The sequence below is a fragment of the Pongo abelii genome, chromosome 11 (genome assembly GCF_028885655.2).
Source record: "Pongo abelii isolate AG06213 chromosome 11, NHGRI_mPonAbe1-v2.0_pri, whole genome shotgun sequence".
NCBI lineage: Eukaryota > Metazoa > Chordata > Mammalia > Primates > Hominidae > Pongo > Pongo abelii.
In genome coordinates, this window is record NC_071996.2 from 40,624,938 (window position 1) to 40,652,706 (window position 27,769).

Here is a 27,769-nt window from a genome sequence, read left to right on the forward strand (position 1 = left end):
ATATGTAGGTGAATGATTACTGAAAAATTTCTCTACTTAACAAACTTAGAATGACTTTTTTCATTTAAATTTAGTTCACTATCATCAATGTATTATATACACTGATACTTTACAACTTGTGCGGAAAAAAATAACTTACTATTTTGTATCACACACCTTGTATATGTGTTCTGTTTTTAAACGACATTTATGAGAGATTATTGTGAAATGAGAGAGAGCAAATAAAAATTTAACCTGTGCAGACACATGCTTATGGCAAATTTGAACAAATGAGTGAAGCCCTGTGTTTTTAGTAAGCTGTGATAAACATTTCTGGAGCACTCGCAGAGCACTGTTATTTGCCAGGTGCTTTATGTATCCTTAAATTTTTATCATAGTTCAGAAAAATGTGCAAAGGAAACTATTGCTTAGCTCCTTCAAAACAGTCCTAATTAACTTCATATTAACAGATTAAACTAGCATAGCAGATTCAAGGGAAATTAAATGATATGGACCCTAATTTGTATCATTCTGAGTTGATTGTGTGGTTTATCCATTCTGGAAATATGTTGATACTTAAAGTCAGCCATTGCTTTTGATAAGCAATATTGATTAGGTTAAATCTTCTTTTAAATAGTATTTGCCAATTAGCACAGTCTGTGTTTTCAGAATTACAGTGGGCACAGAGGTGTTCATAAAATGGGAATTGAGTCCCACTCGACAAGAGTTGCTTAACCTTGACACTGTTAACATTTGGGCTGGATAAAATCCTTGGGTGGGGGTACGTCCTGTGCATTATAGGATGGTGAACAGCATCCCTGGACTGCACACTGGATGTTGTTAGCATCCCTCTCCCATGACACCCACAATTATACCAGATGTTGCCAGATGCCCCTGGGGGACAGAGTCAACCCCCAGCTGAGAACCACTGTCCTACAGAGCAGGCAGTATTGTAGGGAGAAATAAATAACAATGATAAAGGCCAGTGTTCATGTTAAATGGATTGAGATTATGGAATGTGTATATTAATGTTAAAAATTATATCTTGATCAATGCACTTTTATAAACTTGCCATAGATATCTCAAATTTGAAATCTCACAACAGCTTTATTATTCTTAAATGCTGTATGATAATGAAAAAAATAAAAATTTATTTCTTACAAAGTTAAAAAAATTCATCAGGATATTCATTCATTCATTCATTGACTATTTTATCTATCAATTAGTTATTGATCAGGAACATAAACCAGGCGTTATTCTGAATGAATATACAAGAATGAAAAACAAATAAAGCAGGTATCAAGTTTTATACATATCCAATTATAGCACGAATCACATACTGAGAACATTATTACTCAATAGTTACTTGTTCGATTGACCTTAACAGACAATTGCATATAGCGATAACTAAATAAGCAGTAATTTATTATTTGGATTTCAATGTGAAAAAGACAATTATTTTTTCCTCCAATGTCTAGTACTTTAGTCTATGGATTAAGCTACTTTTTTTTTCTTTCAGAATAATTTCCCTCCCAAGAGATATCTTCAAGATTTAAGCAACTTCATTGATAAGTTCTCAATAAGACATGTCCAGACATCTGAATCCCAGATGCTTGATAAGTAGGAAAAAACAGAAAAAGTCACTTAAAGGGGCAAGAATATGTAAAAAGGTTTTCATATCTCATATCATATAAGAAACGTGCTGAAAATGATAAATATTGTTCACTAAAAATGATTATAATTCAAGATGCTATTAGGGAAACAGATTTAATTGTATTTGTCTTAGACAAATTAGTTTTGGTTAAATGAATCTCTGGTGGATTGGACCAGGAGAGGTAGTAGGAAGCTTCTTTATTGTAAGGACCTCAGTGAACTTCAGATATTTGGAAAACTGAGGTAGCAGAAAAATCTGGTATTTTTGTCCTGCCCAGGTGAAGAGTGCCTGGTAAAAGAAGTACCTGTGTACTTTCTAAGAGCAGGACAATCTGCTGAATCATGAAAACCCTAAAGACAATTTTTTACTTTTTTAATCCTGAGGGGGAAAAAGGGAGACAGACTTGTGCGATAGAAAGATTCCAAGATTGAAAACATATAGGCACAGGTGTGCACCCATTGTGTAGTAGGTATCTCCAGAGACTATCTAAATTCTGATTCTACTTCTGGGACTTAATGTCTTCACCTGTAAATTGTGGTGTCTGGTTCATCATAGACGCTCAGTAGCTGTAGCTACTACTACCATCACCATTATCGTTACCACCACCAACAAAAAAGATGAAAGAGACTAAAGTGAAGCTATTTAGAATAGTGGCTACATGATTAAAAGTTATCTTGCACAGGTGAAGAGGTATGTATCATTACTTGCCTAAGATTTTTTTTTTAAGTTATCAATTATCAAAGCCAGAATTCTCAAAGTCCAAGGTCCATACACTGGATGCAATGTTGTGCAACTTTTCGTGGAGCCACAGGATAGGAGTTTTGCCAATGTGTTGACAAGGGCCTCTGACATTACAGCATCCCACAGTGATATATTGCAGACCAGGCATTTCACTACTTTATGAGCAGAATCTGCTTCAATACAGCAGCAGCTGAATTTGCAGTTCAGAAAGAAGACTGGAATAAACATAGCCTGCAATGTTTATTTTATGTTCATATTATTTACCAAGAGGAACCATGCTCAGTTGTACCAAAATAAGATGACATTGACAAGTTCTTACATTCAGCATTTAATGAGTAAATCCACAGTCTATGTGAATCCCATTGCCTTGAAAGTGAGGGAAATAAAACCACCAAGGGCCTCATTGACTTCAGAATTGTGAGAAGTCCCTGACTATATTACAGACCATTTATCCAAATAAATTTCTGATTATTCCACAATATGTCAATTCCAAGTGCCTACACACATGCTTCAGTTGCTCTTTGGGGGCCATTTTTCTACATAGAACGTGTTCCTGGAAAATACAGAACATGATGAGAGAGCCTTGCTAAGCTGAGCAAGATGGGTGTGTGGGTGGGCAGCTATTCTTTAGGCATTCAGGAAATTCTGAACGTAGAGCGTGAGCCACTGAAAAACTGTAGACCCATAATGCATGCGTAGCTGTCAGCGGAGGCCTCGTATGATAGAATTAAGCAGTAGCACTAAGGAAATCTGAGCATCTTCATTTGGGCGTTTTGAAGCACCTCAGACTAAGTGAGTTAAATGGTGATTATTGCTTTGCTTGGAAATATGAACTAAGCAGCTGTATTTTTATTTACAAATTTTTTATGACAAAGGTTATATGGGTTTATTGTATACAAACAAATATACACAAAAAAGTTGAAAAATAAACTAAAGCCACTAATCAGTATGATCATTTTGACATATGCATATTCAGATTTTTGTATTTATTCATTCAATTTTATTTAAATATTACCTTTAAGCCAGGCATATCTCTAAGTACTAGAAATGCAGAGAAGATAATATTTTTATCCATAGGTGATATGTATACATATTTTTAACAAAAATTGCACTCATAGAGAGTACGTACATTTAACTTTACTTTTTGTCAGTCAACAATATCATGTAAATTCACATAAAGACATAAACTTAAAAATGTAATTTCAGTGGCTATGATTACATTGAATGGCCATGCAGTAGCTTATTTAACCAATATTTCTTTTTTTTTTTGCATTAGAACTAGTTTCTAATTTTTCCCCTATTAAAAATATCCTGATCAAGATGTTTGTAAAAACTGTCCACATTGCATTGGATAAATAATTAAATGTGGGTTTTATGGATCAAGAGAATGGGTCAAAAACATGGCAGTCATGTTTTTAAGGTTTCAAACAGGTTCCAAATGTCCTCCAAAAAAATTTGTCCAAGTTGCATAATTCCTAAAAGGACAAGCAAATGCCTATTTCCTCACAACCTTGACAATCTTAATAATTTAATAAAAAATTAGATTTTATGAAAAGAGAGTATCTTATTTAGTTGTATTTTCCCTGTCTTTGGTTACTAATTGAACAGTTTTTCATAAGCATATTGCCTATTTGTATTTATTATTTTTCTGTTTTCTACTGAGTTTTTAAAATTTTCTAATATAAATTGTTAGCAGTCTTGGGGTGTTTGGGATAAATAATTTATGCTTATTTCCTTTAAGAAATTAATACTTCAGATTGGAGAATAAAATTACTGAAGAGTTTAAGAAATAAGCAGACAAAGTACAGAATCTTCATACGCAAGTTCATATCGTAAAATGTCCAGGACATCAATAAGTCAATGCTAAATTGAAGTGCATAGAAGGCTGAGAAAATCCATGGGGCGTGGCTTCCCAAGTTTACAAAAAGAAGGGGCTGGGCCGCCTAATACAGGGGAACATGCTGGCTGGGACTGGTTGTCCAGCAACCCAGCTCCCCTCTGTTCCAGGCTTCTTAGCAGAGGTGGCCAATGAAGGTCTCTGGAACTCCATTCTCTCATTTCTAACACAGAGGTAGACAAGATGATGCTTTTCCCTCTAAAATTCTAGGGAGCCAGATACAGAAGAGGTTACGAAGAGAACAGAAAAAAAAGGGATGAAGCATCAGAGTCAGAGAAACATAGATAACATAGAGAGAGGCATTCCAGATAGAAATGCAGTGTGCCATCACGTAGAAATGTGGAAGAGCATGGGACACAGCAAAGAGTTGGGTGTGAGCTGAGAGGAGCAGGAGATGAGATTATGGAGAAAGGCAGCACCTGATGATGAAGGACCACGGAAGGAAGATAGGAAGATATGGCTTTAGACTTCATTCTGTAGTTAAGAAGGGAATTACTGAAGAGTTTTAAGTGAGCGAGTCATAAAAACAGATTTAAGGAATTATTTTTTAACTAACTAAAACAAAACAAAACAAAACAAACTTTGGCAGTGATACGAGATCTGATTAGAAGCCTGGAGGAAGGGCTCCCAAGTCAGAGGCTGTCTATTGCAAAGTCAGTAGAGAAATAACGTGGATCTGAACTAAGGCAGTGGCACAAACTGCAAATTACTCTCAAGACTAAAACTTCCCCCTAAAGTGAATAAGATTTTCTAGAAAGATAATGCTAATAAGAATAATAGGGGAAAAAGAATAATAGGGCAAAATTTTAATAGCGATATTAACTCCTTAACATTGCCATTGATCAAAATTGACAAAGTGTGCCCTCTCATTTCATATTAGTTATATGCTCAACCAATTTTCTTTAAGCTAACCATAGCTTAAAGAATTTAAGCTGTTAAAAATAGGTATTTTTAACAGCCATATGCTGGGGGCATTTTCACAGTGCATGAAGTGCTAACATGAGTGCTATAAAACCACTGCCTACTGTGAAGTTCTTCTAGCCAAGATCACTGCCTCTGCTTCAGGAAAGAACTGAGTAGTTGGGGGAGATGATTACAACAGGAAGGATCTGAGCATTCCTTTAGCCCAGGATCCAAGTCCACTGAAATCTTAACAGAACCAAATTCTGGGCCCACCTCCTGCTAACAGATATGGTTTCCTAGAGGGCCTGGTGGGTGGAAACTCTTTCTCTCCACAGATACTAGGCAAATTCACATCTTTGGGTTAGAGGGTCAACTGTGCTATGACTGGTTGTTTCTGGCCTATTTCCAAAAAAAGACCTACTGAGAATCATTCCTGGTGCTGGTTTAGAACTGGCTCAGATCTTCTTCCCTTAATTCTCCACTTCACATCTACACTCCTGACTGAACTTTCTGCTTAGAATATGCCTACAGAGATATTACTTTGATCCTAGCTTCTTAATCAAGCCTTTAAAGCAAAAAGTCCCAAACAATCTCAATAACAATAAGCTGTTTATGTGATTGAATTCATTTAGGTACCACTACTACCTGTGAAGAAGGTCCAAATATTATCCTGATTTTACAGATGAGAAACTGAGGTCCAAAGAAGCTAGTGAGATTGACCAAGGTATCACATCTAGTAAAGAGTAATACCTAGGAGGTTTACCCAGGTTGGGCTCCAGGGCCTTGGTGGCACTTCCACACTGTATAACAGAGATGCTGTTCTTTTTTAAATGGTCACTATACCTAGAGTTCAACTGATAATTTAAAAGAAGGAATTTGCCAAGACAAATTGTAATCCTATTTTAGAAGTGGTCACTTTCAACATCTCAGAATCCTCATGGTCCAGGTGGCCTCAGGTGCCCAACAGAGACCTTTTCTGAGACAAACAGAATTCAGGGTCACTGGCTTTCAAGAAATGGAGCAACACTTATCTTTTTAAGGAGATCTTAAATTCAGATATACATGAGATTTCATTCTGAATAGAATAATTGTATAATGTCCTAAGAGATCAGTTTATTTTATTAATTTAAGCAGGAATTAAGTATTTAGGTGACGGTTATTTATTGAGCGTTTTTCAGATGAAAGTCTGTTGCTATTGACATTTCTTTCTAAATACTAATGCAATACAGCCACAAAATGAGAACTCACAAAAGAGTTGTGGATGGGACACATATTTGGGTAAAGGATCCTTATAATTGGAGGAAGGAAAGCTTAAATACATACACATGTGCTCCTAAGGACTTTTTGGTGAAACATAGTGATCTATCACACACAACAGCTAAGATATACATACATACACATACATGCACATACACATTACTACTAGGATGATGGATTAGTCTGTTTTTCATGCTGCTGATAAAGACAAATCTGGGACTGGGAAGAAAAAGAGGTTTAATTGGACTTACAGTTCCAAGTGGCTGGGGAAATTCTCACAGTCATGGCAGAGGGCTAAAGGCACTTCTTATTTGGCAGCCGCAAGAGAGAATGGGGAAGAATCAAAAGGGCAAACCCCTGATAAACCCATCAGATCTTGTGAGACTTAATTCACTATCACAAGAATGGCATGGGAAAGACCCACTGCCATGATTCAATTACCTCCCCTTGGGTCCCTCCCACAACATGTGGGAATTCTGGGAGATACAATTCAAGTTAAGATTTGGGTGGGAACACAGGCAAACCATATCATTCCGCCCCGGCCCCTCCACATCTCATGTCCTCACATTTCAAAACCAATCATGCCTTCAAAGCAGTCTCCCAAAGTCTTAACTCATTTTAACATTAACCCAAAACTCCACAGTTTAAAGTCTCAACTGAGACAAGGCATGTCCCTTCTGCCTATGAGCCTGTAAAATCAAAAGCAAGCTAGTTACTTTCTAAATACAATGGGGGTACAGGTATTGGGTAAATACAGCTGTTCAATTGGGAGAAATTGGCCAAAACAAAGGGGTTACAGGCCCCATGAAAGTCCGAAATCCAGCAGGGCAGTCAAATTTTAAAGCTCCAAAATGATCTCCTTTGACTCCAGATCTCACATCCAAGTCATGCTGATGCAAGAGGTGGGTTCCCATGGTCTTGGGCAGCTCTGCCCCCATGGCTTTGCAGGGTACAGCCTCCCTGCTGGCTGCTTTCACGGCTGGCATTGACTATCTGTGGCTTTTCCAGGCACATGGTGCAAGCTGTCAGTAGATCTACCATTCTGGGGTCTGGAGGATTGTGGCCCTCTTCTCACAACTCCACCAAACAGTGCCCTAGGAGGGACTCTGTATGGGGGCTCTGACCCCATATTTCCCTTCCGCTCTGCCCTAGCAGAGTTCTCCATGCCCCTGCAGCAAATTTTTGCCTGGGTATCCGGGCGTTTCCATACATCTTCTGAAATCCAGGCGGAGGTTCCCAAAACTCAGTTGTTGACTTCTGTGTACCCACAGCCTCAACACCATGTGGAAGCTGCCAAGGCTTGGGGATTCCACCCTCTGAAGCCACAGCCTGAGCTCTATGTTGCCCCTTTCAGCCACGGCTGGAGTGGCTGGGACACAGGGCACCAAGTCCCTAGGCACACAGCATTGGGACGTGGGCCCAGCCCACAAAACCACTTTCTCCTCCTGGGCCTCCAGGCCTGTGATGGGAGGGGCTGCCATGAAGGTCTCTGACATGGTTTGGAGACATTTTCCCCGTGGTCTTAGGGATTAACATTAGGCTCCTTGCTACTTATGCAAATTTCTGCAGCCAGCTTGAATTTCTCCTCAGAAAATGGGTTTTTCTTTTCTACTGCATTATCAGGCTATGAATTTTCTGAAGTTTTATGCTCTGTTTCTCTTTTAAAACTGAATGCTTTTAATAGCAGCCAAGTCACCTTTTGAATGCTTTGTTGCTTAGAAATTTCTTCTGCCAGATACCCTAAATTATCTCCCTCAAGTTCAAAGTTCCATAAATCTCTAGGGCAGCGGCAAAATACCACCAGTCTCTTTGCTAAAACATAGCAAGAGTCACCTGTGCACCAGTTCCCAATAAGTTCCTCATCTCCATCTGAGACTACCTCAGCCTGGACCTTATTGTTCATATCACTATCAGCATTTTTGTCAAAGCCATTCAACAAGTCTCTAGGAGGTTCCAAACTTTCCCACATTTTCCTGTCTTCTTCTGAGCACTCCAAATTGTTCCAACATCTGCCTGTGACCCAGTTCCAAAGTCGCTTCCAAATTTTTGGGTATCTTTTCAGCAACATCCCACTCTACTGGTACCAATTTACTGTATTCATCCATTTTCATGCTGCTGATAAAGACATACCCAAGACTGGGAAGAAAAAGAGGTTTGATTGGACTTACAGTTCTACATGGCTGGGGAGGCCTCAGAATCATGGCAAGAGGGAAAAGCCATGTCTTACATGGCAGCAGCAAGAGAAAATGAGAAAGAAGCAAAAGTGGAAATCCCTGATAAATCCATCAGATCTCATGAGGCTTATTCACTGTCCTGAGAATAGCATGGGAAAGACCAGCCTCCATAATTCAATTACTCCTTCCACAACATATGGGAATTCTGGGAGGTACAATTCAACTTGAGATTTGGGTAGGGACACAGCCAAACCATATCAGATGACAACCTATTTGCCCATCATCTTAATGGAAAGTTAATGCTTCCACTCTAGTTTATTGTGATAACATAGATCTAAAATATATCCCCCAATACAAAACCTTACATAACATATGGGTTCAGTGATTACTGATTTAAATATTTGCTTTGAATTTGAATAAGACTTGGAATCTTTAAAAAATAAAACTACTGTGATTTTAAGAATTATGCTATATGGGATATAAAAAAAGCAAAAACATTATTTCGATGAACCCTTCCTAGCATACATACACCTTACATCAAGAAGAACTATTTGCTCAGAAAGTGGTAATTTCCATTTTAAATGAATCTGAGATTTCAACTATTTTTAGTGGTACAAAATTTTTACAACCTTTGACTCAGTACCTCCTACTAAACGCATCCTTTCAAAAGCAAGAAATGTTGAAGGTCTGTCTATATTATTCAAACCAGCAATTAGATCCAGATGTTACTGCACTTTATATTTAGATACCACATTTCAATATCTAAAAAAGAAAGAATGCTCATGAAGGACAGAGAGAATAATTTATAAATGCAATTAAAGCATATTGTTTAGACTCCTTCTCACTAATTTACCTGATTGCAAAGTAAAATTAAAAGAATTCATATTTAAATGTAAAATTGGGCCAATGAGTAATGAAATTTTTCAAACTGTGTGTACAAGGAAAAGAATACCAAGTATACAATGGTTGTGTCACATACAGTCTGTCGATTTTATAGCTTTGCTATGACATCTTCCAGCTTTTTTATAAGGCAGTCAAATTCTAGACAGTATGATGGATACATTTATATTAATTTTAAAGAAAATATATGGAATGATTATTAAAGAGCAACTTGAAACTAACTACATGTTATATACAGTAGCAAAGCTGCTAATAGAGATCTATAAATGTTGCTGATGTCATGTGCTTTCTTGGCTTGGAATGCTCTTCATTTAGGAAAATAATAGAATGGAAATGCTATGCTCCAGCTAATGCTACTTGAAAAACCATAGTATATATATGGAAAATGGATATAGGTATATCATACAAAATATAACTTATTCTTAAGTTTGGTTGACCAGGCTAAGAAAGAAAGAGAATGGCTAGGTACCCCTCCCCTTTAATTATCAAATGATCTAAGTACTTGTTTAAATTAAGTCAATATGTTATGGCATTTTTGTGGCAGTGGGTATTCTTAATTATAGCTTTGGCTTTGGGTAATAATAAGTGGGTTGGCCTTTTCTAAGGGTATAACAATGGCTGGTAGCACAGAGGTAGTCTGCATTACTTGCCACTAGCAGAGGAGCCTGCAATGGGTTAATAGCTGGATGCCACGAGAGCTGTACAGGGTTGAGAACTGGAACCAACAATTAGGTGAGAAGTTGCTAAACTAGTGAGTAGTGAATGACCATTGATTCTTGCAGTTCTGTGCCAGAAAGACACCATTGTATCCAAATAATTGCCAGAACACAAGGCTAACAATCCTCTCTGGTCTCTAATTAATTGTTCATGATTCAAGTGATTAACGTATGCTACCATGTTCTTTAATGTTACTGTTCAGGTTATTACAGCACATGAACTTCAGGGTAAACAGGAATAATTCACTCATTCATTCACAATATTAGGTATCCACTTTATACTGGTCACTAATATGTATGCTGAGGCTTTTACATTAATTAGAATTAGTTTCCTCTGTGATCTCAAAAATATGAAAATAATTATAGATCAAATAATAACAGATACTATTTACATAGGGCTTATGACATGCCAGATACTATCCTAAGCATTTTACATACATTATCTCATTTAACCCTCACAGCAACTTCATGAGTTAGGCATTTTTATTAGCCCATTTTGTAACTGAGCATATAAAGGCACAACTTGTTAATTTGCTCAAGGTCACACAGCTAGTAAGAAATAGAGCCAAGACTCAATCAAACCAATCTGGTTTCAGAGTTCATTCTTTACCACAGTACATATTCTGGCCATGTATAATTCCAGGTAAGCAGGGTAGGCCAAGCTTATATTGTGAAAACACAGCCACGAAAGCCAAAGTTTCCATTATCTTGCTGTTATGCTATTTCTATATCTGCCAGTTTCTAAAATGCAAATTTCTACATCCTGTTCCAAAATGGCTATGCTAGCACCAACCATTATCTTTATTCCAGCCAGCAGGAAGAACTATTTTCTTTAAGGATTCTTCCCAGAGGCTTCCTTCACAAGCAAATAAGCTTGTGCATCTCACTGATCAAAATTTAGTCATATGATTGTAAGGGAGTCCGAGATGTGTAGTCTTTGTTCTAAGTGATCCATACCCAGTTGTTATTTGATAAGCTGATACTGAGGAAAAAGGGAAGAGCAGCATTCTTCATCAAAATATTGAAAAACCAGCCCTAAAACAACTGCTCTTTTCAGAATATTTCTATTATTGCCCCTAGTATATTTTTCATTCTACATCAGGTTCTTTTTGAATCTAGATGCCTTTGGGGTCATTGGTAGACTGTGATTCTGTCGGCTCTTCCTCATGTGATCACTGATAATCAGCAGACAGCACCTGTGTCTAAGACATGTTAGCAAACTGGAAAACAGTTACACTCCTCATACCACAGATCACCACTAGTTCCCTCTATCCTTTTGGTAAAAAATTGATTGAGTGAGTTTTCATTATAATAAAGTACCTCTATTTATCCGATCAGGAAAAAGAGTTCGTATTGTTACAATTATTATATTTGTATACATGTTAATTCTAGGACATTTGCAACAGTCAAAACAAGAAAAAATGTCATTGCTTAAGAATGCAGAAAGACAAGGCACAATGACTCACTTCTATCATCCCAGCACTTTGGGAGGCCAAGGCAGGAGGATCCCTTAAGCCCAGGAGTTTGAGACCAGCCTGGGAAATGTAGTGAGACCCTATATCTACAAAAAAATTTAAAAATTATCCAGGCATGGTGGTGTGCACCTGTAGTTCCTGCTACTTGGGAGGCTGAAGTGAGAGGATTGCTCAAGCCCAGGAGGTCCAGGCTGCAGTGAGCCATGATAGCATCACTGCATTCCAGCTTGGGCAACAGAGTGAGACTCTGTCTGAAAAAAAAAAAAAAAAGAATTCAGAAAGAATATATAAGACAGGGTATTTATCAGAGGCATGTTAAAAATATCCATGGCACTGTATCAATGCATAAAGGAAATGCTGTTGGTTTGGAATGTTATGAAGATTTAGGGTCCTTCCTCCTCCAAAAATGTATTCTTTTCAGTGTTCCGGAGTGCCTTTTCATCAGTCACACCAGGGTGATACCCACTAGTCAATATAATTTCTGTTTCATACACTGCAGAACAATCAAGGAAAAGTTCTTGTAATAGGTGCTGCTCTCTTGTTCACAACTTGTAGTTTGCTCATTAGTTAATGACTGTTCTTTGCACAGGAGACTTGTTTTTTCTCTTTTCTGAAGTCTCTAATTATATTCTTTTAGAAGTTGAAAGGTGATGAGTAGGAGTTGTTGATACCATAAAATAGAACACCAAAGTCCCATAATTCCATGTTGCTGGAAATAGTTTAAATTAATAGCAGGAAGCACTGTCGCCTCTTCCGTCCAAGAATATTAAAAAAAGGTGTTATCCTCAAAGGAGCCGGGGAATATGTAGATTAATTTGTAAACACCAGATGCTGACCTGGAGACAATAGTAACTTTAGGACATACATGAAATGCACAATTTATTTTCTGGTACCCTTCTCTGATTTCTGAACCCTTCCATTTTCTGCTGTCCTCTGCCTTCATATTCTCTCACAAGCTGTCTTATGTATCCACACTCCTGTTAAAAGGAGTGTTTAGTTTTGTGTTTTTACTAAAGCAAGACCCTTAGTAAAGTAGTTTTCAAAGAGAAGAATCCAAAGAATGCCTGTTCCAATGGAAACTTTTAGAGTTCTAGCACTTACAAAGGCTAGGCATTGTGGCTCATGCCTGTAATCCCAGTACTTTGGGAGGCCAAGGTGGGATGATCACTTGAGGCCAGGAGTTTGGGAATTCTAGTACTTACAAATAGAGGGAATTCTGAGTGACTATGCACTCCTGGTATCTCCAATTTCTTCGTGAGCTAAGTGCTCCCGTACTTGGCTTCCATGAGAATCACCTGGCTACACAGCCAGATTTAAAACCACTGACAATCTATCACATATCCCATGAAAGATAAGGCTGCCCTTGCTTATAAGATGAATAGAGTTGACAGAAGATTTGGATGTTCTTTGAATCTACAAAAGAACATGGCACTCAATTTTTTCATATGAAACTCTATGTGTTAAGTTGCCTATTATTAATTATCCAAGGAACAAGAACACTAAAATGAATAGAATTTTGTTCAATACTGTCTAATAATGATCAAGGTTCATAATAATAATCTTAAGGTTCTATAAGAGAGCAGTCCTCAATCTTCTTGGCACTGGTGTCCAATTTTATGGAAGACAAGTTTGTCACAAACCAGCTGTGGGGGGATGGTTTCAAGATGAGTCAAGTGCATTACATTTATTGTGCACTTTATTTCTATTATTGTTACATTGTAATATATAATGAAGTAATTATACAACTCATCAGAATGTAGAATCAGTGGGAGCCCTGAGCTTGTTTTTCTGCAACTGGACTGTCCCATATGGGGGTGATGGGAGACAGTGACAGATCATCAGGCATTAGATTCTTATAAGGAACGTCCAACCTACCTCTTTCACATGCGCAGTTCACAATAGCATTTGTGCTCCTATGAGAATCTAATGCTGCCACTTATCTGACAGGAGGTGGAGTTTAGGCAGTAATGTGAACCATGGGGAGCAGCTGTAAATACAGATGAAGCTTTGCTTGCTCACCTGCCGCTCACCGCCTGTTGTGCGGCCTGGTTTCTAATAGGCCACAGACTGATACTAGTAATTTTTAATTCAGTAATATTTTATGTAGACCTTTTATGTATGCTAGTTCTTTGGAAGTTGGCATTTTATATGTACTGCAGTGACTTCATTTATCAGAATAATAACATAAATAACTCAGCACCCAATAATGCTGAATAAAGGCAAGTGTGCTGGTTAGGCTAATGCAAAGCAATTGATACATGGCCTAAAAATGTTGAGCTATACAAAAATTTGAAAGACCACAAAGCACAATAGGAAAGGGTATGGGCTTTGAACTCAGCAGACATGTGTACAAATTTGTATTCACCAACTCATTAGCCATGTGAAAACAACCTAGCCTCTTCAGTCTGACTCCTGTCTGCAAAACATAAATACACCTTTCTCTCAGGGTTGGCCAGCAAATTCAATGAGATAATGTTTGCAGAGTGCCTGATACAAAGTCAACATTTAATATATGATAAATATTACTATTTGTGGGGGACATAAATGAGAAAATCAGAAGCTTCAAGGTACACCTTAGAGACCTAAAATTGAGGTCATCACTGGGCTTTTTTATACCAAGTCTTGGCCACAGCACAGCAACTCTGAAGGAGGAGATCTTGAATGTGGCCTAAAAAGTTCAGGTGTTTTTGATGGACGTTGTCAGCAAACATCACTGAAATTCTCAGCACTTGAGGACTTTCAGCCTGAAAGCTAGAGGGCTGCTTTATCAGTTTCCCTTATCCTTCACCTAAACATTCCCTTTTGTGAAGAAAGTCTTCCCTACTTCCCAGCAGTTAAGCACCACTCCATTTCCTGTGCTTAATCAGAATACCGTTGGAAGTTAGCTCAGAAGGACAGTTTGTTCCTCCCACTTTAAGCCAATGACAAAGAGTATCAGCTGACCCATTTTATTTTATTTTGTTTTATTTTATTTCTTTATTTATTTATGTATTTATTTTTGAGACAAGAGTTCCGCTTTTGTTGCCCAGGCTGGAGTGCAATGGTGCGATCTCGGCTCACCGCAACCTCCACCTCCCGGGTTCAAGTGATTCTCATGCCTCAGCCTCCTGAGTAGCTGGGATTACAGGCATGAGCCACCACACCCGGCTAATTTAGTATTTTTAGTAGAGACAGGGTTTCTCTTTGTTGGTCAGGCTGGTCTCGAACTCCCAACCTCAGATGATCTGCCCATCTCGGCCACCCAAAGTGCTGGGATTATAGGCATAAGCCACCGCACCCTGCCTTTATTTTGAAATATAATTTCCCTCTTGCACATCTTAACCAATCCTGAGGGGCCAAATAATGAAGGTATTACTTCATAGGAGCCTCAGCTTCCCCATTCTTCCAATAAAGTTTGTAATCCCTACCTAAGAAGACATAAACTTTAAGCATGCACCACTGACTCTAAGTGAGACTCAGAAAAGGAAGGATGGTGTCAGAAAATTAAGGAGTCATGGAATCTGTAAACATCGGTAAACGATTTGTAACAAGGTGGTAAGTATCACCTCTAAAATTTTAAGTCACATTTCCTACCCAACACAAAATACAACTATGACTATGGATGAAAAGATCTCCATCTTGCAAATCAAGAAAGCAAGGCCAGCTAATATAAATGAACCAGGGAAGAGTTCAGTTCCTCGTGGCAGAAGCATCTTGACAAAAACGAAGCTGCCCATAGTTCTACAAGCCTTTCCTTTAGCACCTCATATGCAGGACTGGTCTCCAATACACACAAAGATATAAAGGCTAATGCAGAGATAATTATGAAGTCCCTAAATGGTTACGAATAGATTTCTACAGGATATGTCCAGAACTCTTGTTTTACCACCCACACCTTCTCCCTACCTTAGTCTTCCCCAACTTAGTAAGTGACACCACCTTTCAGTTTCAGTCTGAATATAGGAGACTGTCTTTGACTCCTATATTTTTCTCACATCCTGTATCTAATGGATCAGCATATCTGAGGGTTCCATCAGCAAATCAAATCTGAGGGTTCTAGATTCGAAACATAATCAGAATCACACCACTTCACATTCTACTACTGCTGCCACCCTGTCCAAGCCTACGGTGGTGGTTTGGATAATCTCGTACGATTATTGCAGCTACTGCTTACCTGGTCTCTCTGCTAGGATCCTTGCCTCCCTGCAGTTTATCCTCTGCACAGAACACAAAATGGCAAGCTGCTGGAGGGGTTTTCTCCCCAGCTCCACCCTCAGCTTTGAGCCATCCCTGTGCCTATGCCTCAGACAGCGTCTCTCCACACTCTTGCCCCTCTCCCCAAGGTGGACCATTGTTGCTTATTACCTGGGAAAGGGGTTGGGAATTTCTCTGTTGTCATTGCCCAACTTCAGTCTTAGGTGAACCCTGTGTTGCTGGATCTTAGAGGTGGTGTTTAGTGATGCTGTCTTCTTACCTCTGACAGCCAAACTCTGCTCTGCGTCTTAGGTGAGTCTTCTGCAAGACAGTATTTCCTGCCCTGTCCAGCAGTAGGAGCCCTTAAATGGGCTTGACCCAGGATACTTTCCTATTCCTCCCCCAAAGTGAGAGGGCTTTTCTTTTGCCCTCTCTCCAGCAGCAGCAGTGGTCTTCACCTCTACCTGGGACAACAGGATTTGCTGCCTTTCCCTCAGTGACCTCAGACAGGCTTTTGTTCTATAGGAGAGAAAGATTCTGTCCAGGCTTCAATACAGCTGGATTCCTCCAGTCCTGCAACACCACGGGAGAATTTTCCAGGCCTTTCATCTGCCTTCTATTCTTCTAATCTTTTTGTGGGATGTCCCACGAAGAAGAGCCTTCAAGTGGGTGCAAACACTACTGTCTATGCTCCAAGGACCTACTTAGCAATTCCTTAAAATTTTTAGCTGAATGTGTTTTATCCACATGTATGGCAGCCCTCATTCTGCCCACACTGCCCATAGGTGAGCCAGTGCTTGCCTTTCAGGTCCTTGGAGGCACCTGTCTTATCTTAAATTTCAGACTGTTGGCTGCCCTGTGAATTCACCAGATGGGGTTGACAAAAGTTTAGGTCTAGTAGTCTATTTTTTATAGTTGGGCTGGGAGCTACTCTTTCTAGCTTCCTACATCCTAGGCCAAAGTAGCCTCCCTCATAACTAGATTTTTGCAATAGTCTTACTAGTTAGTTTCCCTGTCATCTTTCTCTCTCCCATCTCAGATTATGCTTTCCAACACTTGTTTCATTATGTTTTCCTCTAACACATTCAACGATTCTGTATTTCCTAGCAGATTAATTCCAATGTTACAAGCTGACATTCAGAAGATCATACTTTTTAGTGCTTGGAAGGCCCTTAAGAGTTGTTTACAGACCAACTACCTTTCTAATCTTCTCTCTTTTTACCTTCAGTTCAAACCCCTCCCCTTTTATACACAGTCTCTTAGTGTCTCAACCCACAAACATCCATTGGACACTTGATTATTATGTATCACATTGGGTACATTGGATTCAGAAATGAATCAAATACAGACCTTCCTCCCATGAAGCTACAGCTTAATGCACATTTTGCTCATTTCTACTTTTACCTTTGCTCATTCTGTGCCATTGAGCAATGGGCCTGCCATACCACATCCTACGCTCTGTAACCGGTTCTTCATACAAACCTTAGTCCAAGCACCATGATCTTCATAATGTCTTCTTTAACTATTTCAGGCTCATTGCTATTTCCCTTCCTTGTGTTCTAAGGTACTTCATTTGTATCTTTCTTCTATCCCTAATTAAATTATAAGTCCCATGAATGAATGGACCAAATTTTAGCAAAACTTCATGTTCTACCATATTAGTTTCTGACCCTTTAGGTACTCGATAGATACTTGTAAATGATGTTGTATGTCACAGTCATTAGAAACATCACCTGGGATCAGACAAACCTGTGTTCAAATTCAGACTTATTTGTCATTTGAGGGAGGCTTTTTAACCACAGTTTTATTTGCCTAATTTGAACAATGATGAATACAGGGTTGTTGTCAGGATAAATGAGATTTGTATATAAAGTGTCTGACAGTTGGTAAGAGTACAGTAAAGAGGAGACAGAGTATACCAGTCCTAAATTATGGGTGCAGCAAAGCACCCACATGCAGCCACAGGCTGATTTTACCCAAGTACAGAGGGTCTTAGAGCTCACCTACAGGAACTTGAAACCATGAAGTCTTCATTAGTAGTTAGTGCAGAAAGTATTGCTGACCCTTTGCCTGGCTTTGCAGTCACAATCACAACACAAGTAGAAATACCATCAGCAGCGTGGTGAAACACAAGAATATCAACCTATCTGCCTAAGTAAAAAAAGCCACTACAACACTAGTTTAAAATATTTAAATAAAGTGCACATTTCTTGAAAAATTCTGGTTCAGAGGGAACCGAAAGTAAGCATCTTGATCAGAAGCCTACAGCAGAAATCCTGTCTCTTTAGATGGTGGAAAGGGAATATTTAATTGCAAAAGATGCAGGTTCTTTTTTTTCCCCCCCTTTTAAAGATAGTCGTTAGAGAGCAGCATGCGACATACCAGTAACATTGTCGCTAAGTCTAACAGAAGTCAACGCTGAGGTTCATTGGAAAAGGTGCTAACACTAAGTTGATGGCCTTCATCTTTCTCTTGAAGAATATTCTAAATTATGAGGAATAAATAAATAATGGAAGGAAGAAAGGAAGGAAGGAAGGAAGGGAGAGAGGGAGGGAGGGAGGGAAAGTATGACAAAGAAGAAAGAAGGAGAAAGAAAGAAAAGAAAGAAAGAAAGAAAGAAAGAGAAAGGAAGGAAGGAGAAAGTAAGAAGAAAGAGAGAGAAAGAAAGAGAGAGAGAGGGAGGAAGGAAGGAAGGAAAGGAGGGAGGGAGGGAAAGAAAGAAGGAAGGAAGGAAGGAGAAAAGAAAGGAAAGGAAAGGAAAAGAAAAGAAAAAAGAAAAAAAGAAAAGAAAAGAAAAGGAAAAAGACCTTCCAAATGGGTTCACTGGTTAATTCTATCATACATTTGAGAAAGAAATTATACTAATTCTCTACAATCTTTTTCAGAAGATAGAAGCCAAGGAAATACTCTCTAACTCACTCTATTAAGCCAGTATTACCCTAATACCCAAAGCAAAGACATTACAAGAAAGAAAAACTGTACAACAATATTTTTCATGAATAAAATGGAAAAATCCCCAACAAAATATTAACAACTTAAGTCTAACATGTATAAAAACACTTTATACCACAACCAAGTGAAACTTATTCTAGGTATACAAGGATGGTTCAACTTTAAAAAATCAGTTAATAGAATTAATCACATCAATAGGGTAAAGGAGAAAAATCATATGATCACACGAATAGATGCAGAGAAAGCATTTGACAAAGTCCAACACACATTCATGATAAAAATCTTCAGCAAACATGGAACAGAGGAGAAATTCCTCAACTTAATAAAGAATATCTGGGGAAAAAAAGAACACCTAGCAGCTAACATCATACTTAATGGTAAGAAACCATAGGCTTTCCCACTATGTTAAGGGACAAAATGAGGATGTTTCCTTAGTACTCCTATTCAACATTATACTGGAAGCCCTAGCTAATGCAATAAGACAACAACAACAAACATAAAAGCTATACAGACTAAGAAAGAAGGAAAAGAAAATCATTGTTTTCAGGTAACATGATTTTCCATGTAGAAAATCTCAAAGAGTAAAAAATATATTTTGTAAAAAGGCTCTGGAAACTAACAAGCAATTATAGCAAGTTTACAGGATACAAGGTTAGGTCAATTGTTTTCCTATGTACCAGCAAATGAACAACTGGAATTTAAAATTAAAAACACAATACTATTTATATTAGCACCAAAATAAAAGAAATCCTTAAGTATAAATATAACAAAATATGTATAATATCTATATGACGAAACTACAAAACTGATAAAATAAATCAAAGGAGAACTGAATAAATGAAGAGATATTCTATGTTTATGAATCGAGAAAGCTCAATATTGTTAAGTGGTCAATGCTTCCCAATTTCATGTACAAATTCAATGAAATTCCAATCAAAACTTTACGAAGTTATTTTGTAGATATCAACAATTGATTTCAAAGTTTACATTGAGAGACAAAAGACACCAAACAGCCAGCACAATATTGAAGAAGAACAAAGTTGGAGGACTGATAGCTACTCAATTTCAAAGCTTATTAGGCTTATTATAAAGCTACAGTAATCAAGACAGTGAGGTAATAGTGAAATGACAGACAAACAGATCAATGGAATAGAATAGATAAACAAGAAATGCTCGTGTTTGATAAAGGTACAAAGGCAATTCAATGGAAAAAGAATAGTCTTTTTAACAAAGAGTGCTGGAATAACTGAAAATCAACATGCAAAAAAAAATACTAATTGTAGATGCAGACCTTACACTTTTCACAAAAATTAACTCAAAATGTATCACATCCCTAGGTGTAAAATGCAAAACTATAAACTCCCAGACAATAAAAGAAAATCCACACAACCTCAGGTTTGGCAAAGACTTTTTAGATAAAAATCCAAAACATGATTCATAAAAGAAAAAATTAAGAAATCAGACTTCAGTGAAATTCAAAACTTCTGCTCTCCAATAGATACTGTCAAGACAATGGAAAGACAAACCACAGACTAGGAGAAAATATTTTCAAAAGACATATTTAATGAAGGACTTTAACCCAAAACATACAAAGAACTATTAAAACTCAACAGTAAAACAAACAAACAAACCAGTTTAAAAAATGGCCAAGGCTGAGTGCGGTGGCTCATGCCTGTAATCCCAGTACTATGGGAGGCCAAGGTGGGCAGTTCAAGACGTCAGGAGTTCAAGACCAGCCTGGCCAATATGGTGAAATCCCGTCTCTACTAAAAATACAAAAATTGGCCAGGTGTGGTGGTGCACAGCTATAGTCCCAGCTACTCAGGAGGCTGAGGCAGAATAATTGCTTGAACCCAGGAGGCGGAGGTTGCAGTGAGCTGAGATCGAACCACTGCACTCCAGCCTGGGCAACAGAGAGAACTCCATCTCAAAAAATAATAATAATAAATAAATAAAAACAAAATAAAATAAAAATAGCCAAAAGATCTGAATAGAATCCCCACCAAAAAAGAGGAAAAGATGTTCCACATCATACGTTATTAGAAAAATGCTAATCAAAATGACAATGGCTAAACTGCAAAACACACATGACACCAAATGTTAACCAGGAGCAACAGGAACTCTCATTCTTTGTTGGTGTGACTGCAAAACAGTACAGCCACTTTGAAAGACAGTTTGACAATTTCTTACAAAATTAAACATACTCTTACACAAAATCCAGCAATAGCATTCCTTAATATTTACCTAAATGAGTTGAAAACTTATATCCACATAAAAAGTTGCACGTGAATGATTATAGTAGCTTTATTCATAATTGGCAAAACTTGGAAGAAACCAACATATCATTCAGTAGGTGAATGGATAAATGAATTATGGATACAGTCACACAATAGAATATAATTCAGCACTAAAAAAAAACAAAATGAGCTATCAAGCCTTTAAAAGTGTGGCAGAACCTTAAATGCATATTGCTGAGTGAAAGAAGCCAATCTCAAAAGGTACATACTATATGATTCTAACTATCTGACATTCTGGTATAGGCAAAACAATGGAGACAGCGAAAAGATCAATGTTTCCAGAGGTTGGGTAGGGGGAGACATGAATAGCTGTAGCACAGAGGGGTTTTAGAGCACTGAAACTACTCTGTATGATACTATAATGACAGATTCATGTCATTGTATAGCTGTCAGACTGGTATAATGTACAACACCAAGAGTGAATCCTAATGTAAACTATGTACTCTGGTTGATAATGATGTGTCAGTATTGGTTCATTGATTGTAACAAATGTACCACTCTGGTGCCCCACGTTGTTGGTGGGGAAGATTGGGGTGGGGGATGAAGTGTAGAAACTCTACTTTCTCCTCAGTTTTTCTGTAAGTCTAAAAGTCATGTAAAAAAATTAAAACTATTCATTTTTAAATACATAAATAAAGCAAAGAGAAAAAAGAATGAGAGTAGACAGGAGATTTATGGTTCTGTCTGTAAAATCAAATGGAGGGTCAAAGAAGAAAAACTGGGAAGAAATCCAGCAGTCAGGAGCATGAGAAGCACAAAAGAGACTAAAGAGACAGTGATTTCAAATAAGGTCAAGCAGTTAGCACAGGTCATTCTTGCAGAAAGCTCTGTGGCATTGCTGCCCACTTCAAGAATGGCAGAGAAGGCCTCTGACCTCTGGGAAGAAAACCAGAGTGAGCAGCATTTAAGTAGCAATTGAAGACAAGCTTATATAAATAAGAAGGTATTTATCTAAGCCAATTTGTAGTATTCACTTAAAAATTCCTTTGTAATATGTAAATGTAGGTAATTAGTGGTTAATATGTATCTAGTTTTTTAAATAGTTGTGATTAAGTGATTTTATTAAAGATATTATAATTTCCTTTCTCATAAGCATTGGATATCTTAACCCTCTGTTTCTCTCTTGGACTTATGCTAACCTTACAAGGGCCATTTGGGAGAATGTTACCCAAATTGCAGGTAAGCATTTTGATTGAGGTGCCCGAACTAGTTTCTTGGAACTAGCCCTAGCATATTTTAATTAAGATTTCTTTATTTTATCTTTTATCCAACAGAGAAACATTGTGCACCCAGTTTTCTAAGCTCTGAGCTTCACCAGTTATTCCTCTGCCTGTCCTGCCTGTAGCTAAACCCTCCAGCTTGCCGTCAAATAGTAACTTCATTACATTTAAGAAAACCCTGAGATTGAAGATGGCTAGTTGCAAGAAGATTTATCTGTTTATCTGAATAGTAATAAGCAAACCTGACATTGAATCCATCTCCTGACTTGCTTAAAGAATAACATAATAGATTCTGATGCAGGCAGTATAAAGCTTTCAGTTAAATCTATTCACATGGTGTGTGTGAGCACACGTGTGCGTGCTCATGTGTGTATGTGCATGAGCTTTCATGTATTTTCTACAATGGGCACACAAATAGATCAATCCCTACTGATCTTTATCGCAGGCCTGGGAAGGTATGAGACCAGCCTCATTCTGATAGGGTAAGTTTGGGTGGTGAAAGCTTCAGAGTGAATCAGGAACCTTGGTCCCAAAGGTCTGGCTAAGAGCTATAATGTGAAAGAGAATGGCTAGGAAGAGAGGGAGGAAAGCAGAGAGTGTGAAAATTTAGTGCATATAGAAAAGAGAATTAGGGAACAATACAGTGTCCAGTTTCATCCAAAATCTCTGTGGGATCACAGAACTTGTAAAATCTCTGAGTCATCAGTAGGAAGTAACACAATATCAGGACAACACTGGCAGTAAGATGTTACATGTGGAGAGAAAGACCATGTAGGAATCCAAGCAGATTAGAAAGGAATGCTGGCAGATGCCCCAAGTCGGGGTGGAGGGCTTGCAGGGAAATATTTGGGGGACCATCCTTGGGAGCATTCAGAAGGTGGTGCAGAGTCTTCAAGGAAACTGGAGGTCTTGGTCTGCTAGGTAACATTAAATATGACTTAGAAGAGGTGCCAGGGAAGCTTCTCTGAAAGCAAACCTTAGGACAGCCTTTTCAAGTCAAAGCTTATGTTTACACAAGGCAATAATGAATGCTCTTTTTTTTTTTTTAACATGTCTTTCTGTAAACATATATTTTTATTTCTTTTGCATAAATAGCTAGGAGTGGAAATAATGGATTGCATTGTAAGTGCATATTTAATTATGCAACAATGCCAAGTGCATATTTAATTATGCAACAATGCCAAGCAGTCGGCTTCAGGAGCAGCATCACTTTGCACTCTTATTAAAAGAGCACAAGGGTTCCAGTTGCTCCATATCCTCACTAACACCTGCCATTGCCAAGCCTTTCCAATTTTAGCCATTCTAGTGGGTGTGAAGAGGCATCTCATTATAGTTTTAATTTGGATTTCCCTAATGACTAATGATGTTGAGCACCTTTCCATGTGCTTATTGGCCAGTTGCATTCGGATTCCTCTAAATATAGGAATACCCACCTGTAAGAGACAGAAACTCATGGAAGGGGTGGAAACCTGTTAGTTTTCTTTCTTGTTTTAAGCCTCTTAGAACTTGTTTTATTTTTTATTTTTCAGTTAATTTTGTTTTTATTTTCATAGCTTATTGGGGAACAGGTGGTGTTTGGCTACATAAGTTCTTCAGTGGTGATTCATGAGATTTTGGTGCACCCACCACCCAAGCAGTACACACTGCACACAATTTGTGGTCTTTTATCCCTGGCCCCCTTCCCACCCTTTACCCCTGAGTTCCCAACGTCCATTGTGTTATTCTTAGGACTTTGCATTCTCATGGCTTAGCTCCCACTTAAGAGTGGGAACATACGATGTTTGGTTTTCCATTCCTGAGTTACTTCACTTACAATAACAGTCTCCAATTTCATCCAGGTCACTGTGAATGCAATTAATTCATTCCTTTTTATGGCCGAGTAGTATTCCATCATTCATATTTATCACAGTTTCTTTATCCACTTGTTGGTTGATGGGCATTTGGGTTGGTTCCACATTTTTCGGTTGCAAATTGTGCTGCTATAAACATGCATGTTCAAGTATCTGTTTTGTATAATGATTTCTTTTCTTCTGGGTAGAAACCCAGTAGTGAAATTGCTGGATCAAATGGCAGTTCTACTTTTAGTTCTTTAAGGAATATCTACACTGTTTTCCATAGTGATTGTACTAGTTTATATTCCCATCAGCAGTATAGAAGTGTTCCCTGTTCACCGCAACCACGCCAACATCTATTGTTTTTTGATTTTTTAATTTATTTTTTTATTATGGCCATGCTTGCAGGAGTGTAAGGTGGTATTGCATTGTGATTTTGATTTGCATTTCCCTAATCATTAGTGATGTTGACCTAAAACTCAACATCCAAGAATCTAAGTACAAGAAAGGCCACCTCACCAACAGGTACAACACCTCTTGCTTTCTGCATCTCCGCTTTATCTAAAGTCTGAACCCAGGAAGAGTCAGAATTAATTAAAAGGCTAACTATATAAAGAACAATATTTTGACAATTAGCAAGATTTGAATAAGGTCTATAGATTAGATAATAATACTGTATCAAAGTTAATTTTCCAACTTTAATAATTGCACTGTGGTTATATAAGAGAAAATCTTTGTCTTAAGAGATATGCACCAAAGTATTTAGGGATAAAGAGGTACCATATTTGCAACTTTTAAATGTTTATTAAAAATATATGAGGTGGGAGAGACAAGGAAAAGGAGAATGATGAAACAAATGTGGTAAAATATAAACAGTCAAGGCACCTAGGTAAAGGTTATGCAGAAGTTCCGTGTTTCTTGCAACTACTCTAAGTTTGAGGTAATTTCAAAACATAAAGTTATTATAAAAAGTCTTTGTCAACAACAAAAAAAGATATAAATACAGCTATTCTTATTTGTAGAATAGAGGCTTCTTAAGCTTTAGGACCCAAGTGATGTTGAAAATGTGGCATGCTCACTGCAAAATACACCCGACCTCCCACCCAGCATCCTTAATTGTATGGCTATCATTTCTAGAGGTTAAATTTTTTTCAGAAATCTCTGTGAAAAGATGAACATGTCTTAGTTGGAAGGGTACTGCCTTAATCTCTGCTCATTATCTAAGTGAAAGAAAGCAAGACTCTAAGGAATTTTTTTCTCTCTGGCTTTTTTGAGACTAACCCAACCAAAAGCCTTGCCCCTCTTTTCATGAATGTAGATTTTGTTTTCATTAGTTGTATAAAATCACATTAAACTCCCTCTGGGAGAACAGTAACATTTATTGTCAAAATAATTTCTTTTGATTGATATATCATGTTTCTAGAATAAGGCTCAAAAATTTTGTTTGTGCTTCTTACAGTCAGCAGACAATAATACTTATGGTCTGGTGTATTAGCCACAGCCATTTTTTGTGCTAAGTCCAGTAGGGATTTGGTATTGGATTCCTACTTAAGTGAAAATCACGATGCTGATTTTTTTGAATCATTTGCTTTGTGTTTCACATTTTAATGTAACACATTTATTGAGACTTTATCCAATGGTAAAACATTCACAGATAAAAACATTACACATATCCTATAGGTGCTTGCAGAAAGACCCTTTCATTTTCACTCTAGCATTCCAGCCTGAGTCTGGAAAATAAAAACCTCTATCACTTCATAATTTCTACCCACTCTTGAAAGGATGGTTGACATCTCATTGGTGGAGCTGAAAAACAGTTGAGCCTTCTCAACTCAGGGCCTTTCTCTTCTCTCTGTTCAGATTAACTAGGGTGAGTGCATTCTTCTCTGTTCCTGTTTCAGGGAGCAACCACCCATAGGTCCGGAGTGAGACTCACTTGCTAGAGGCAGTTCTGAAGGTCCATCTCATTCCCTGTTTGAAGACTCAGAGATATAAAGCAACAGTCCTCAGTGATTATATCTGCTCTGGAAAGACCACTATAGCCTTTCCAATAATAAAAACAATAGTCCATTAACTGTCTTCTGATTCTTTTATAATTTATATAAATTTGTTCAGAACTCCAAAGAGGAAGAGTGCTATTTACTGGCCCCTTAAAATCATAACATTCTTATAGCTTAGTTTTTCCACTTTCATATTTGTGGTCTTTCTTTTTGTGAATTCACATTGCCCTAACTGAGGTTTAAAGGCAACTTAGATTTCTACTAGGAATCGGTAATTAATGAAACTTCTATTTACATTCCAAAACAAAGTAGGTATTCATTATCTGATGAGTATGTGTTTATTACCAGGCATTAGTGACCATTAGGAAATGCAGTCCCTTCATTTCAGAAGGCTTCATTTGAACTTCACAAATCACATTACAAACTCTGTCAACACCTTCAACTTTCTGATGAAGTCAATAAATAGAGAAACTGGACTGGGACAGGACCTAGCCCGGCTTGGAAGGTCAGATGGAAAGTGGAGCAGCCTGGGTCTGGAAGAGACTCAATCACTGCAGGCAGCAGAGCCAGAGGAGCTGACCCAGCAACCAAGACTGTCTCCCTCCAGGAGGCTAGTGGATATTAGGAGAGTTCATTCTTTCTTCTTTTGAAATTTGTATTATGATAAAGAGAGATAAAGTCTGAGAATGTTGCCAATCTAAAGGAACAAAATAAATAAACAAGACAATCCAGTGAACTGAATTCTGGTAATACCATTAGACTTCTAAATCAAGCTGTGATCCTTGGTGTTTTTGTTAGGAGAGCCATTAAATACACTATCTTAAGGAAGTCATGGTAGGCTTTCTCCAATTTGTGCTTGAATAAATATTAGCTGATCAAGAAAATCTACTTATACTTTTCAATTTTCTTTATTTTAGGCATAAGGTAAATGCTGTAATGGTATATCATTCAGTTTGAAACAGAAAAATAAAAATTATACTAAGTGTTTAAGCCAGAGGAAACTTAATACAGGGACTCAGTCCCCCACGTGATGAAAGAGCTAAAAGATGACCAGGGGATGGTGAGGCATCAGCAGGCAGCCTGGAGGAGGCTGGTCACTAGAGCCCAAAGGCCAGGGTTGTCTGACAGAATTTGAAATACAGCAGATCCATCAATGAAATCTAGAGCCATGGAGAGACTCAGACACTGAGAGAGATGCTGTGTGAGTCACACAGATGGGGGAAAGACCCTGGCTCTTCCCTTTCACTCTCCCTCTGACCTTCTGTCTGTGACTCCCTTTGGCTAAACCCATGTAATCAGCTGATACAGGGAGGGCCCAAAAACAGCCTGCAAGGATTGCTCTCCCTGCAAGCCCTCATCTAGTGATACTAAGTAAAGCAAGAAGGGATCTGAAAGCAAACAAGCCAAAACTCTGCACAAGCAGTGTTTGTAAATTAGCAAATATCCCATCTCAAAAGTGTTAAATGTCTATTCCAGTGCTTTCTAATCAGAAGAATGGAGGATACAAGAAGTATTTGCTCACCATGTCCATTCTGTTCCTCATTTCTTCCTCCCAAACCATAAGGAATAAAGAAAATGGGTTTTTTTTTAAAGATCTCC

The 27,769-nt window shown here is 38.0% G+C and overlaps 1 long non-coding RNA gene across 2 annotated transcripts in view; it reads right to left on the reverse strand.

Annotated features, from left to right (window-relative positions):
• Window positions 1-3,403: 3,403 nt before the first annotated feature.
• The window catches only part of LOC134759589 (uncharacterized), a 205,234-nt gene continuing 180,868 nt past the window's right edge, over window positions 3,404-27,769 (reverse strand). Inside the window, exon 4 of one of the 2 annotated variants that reach the window (XR_010135974.1) lies at window positions 3,404-26,141. This is a non-coding gene — a long non-coding RNA (uncharacterized LOC134759589). Of the gene's footprint in view, window positions 26,153-27,769 lie in introns of both variants that reach the window. The other variant, XR_010135975.1, reaches the window with a different exon arrangement.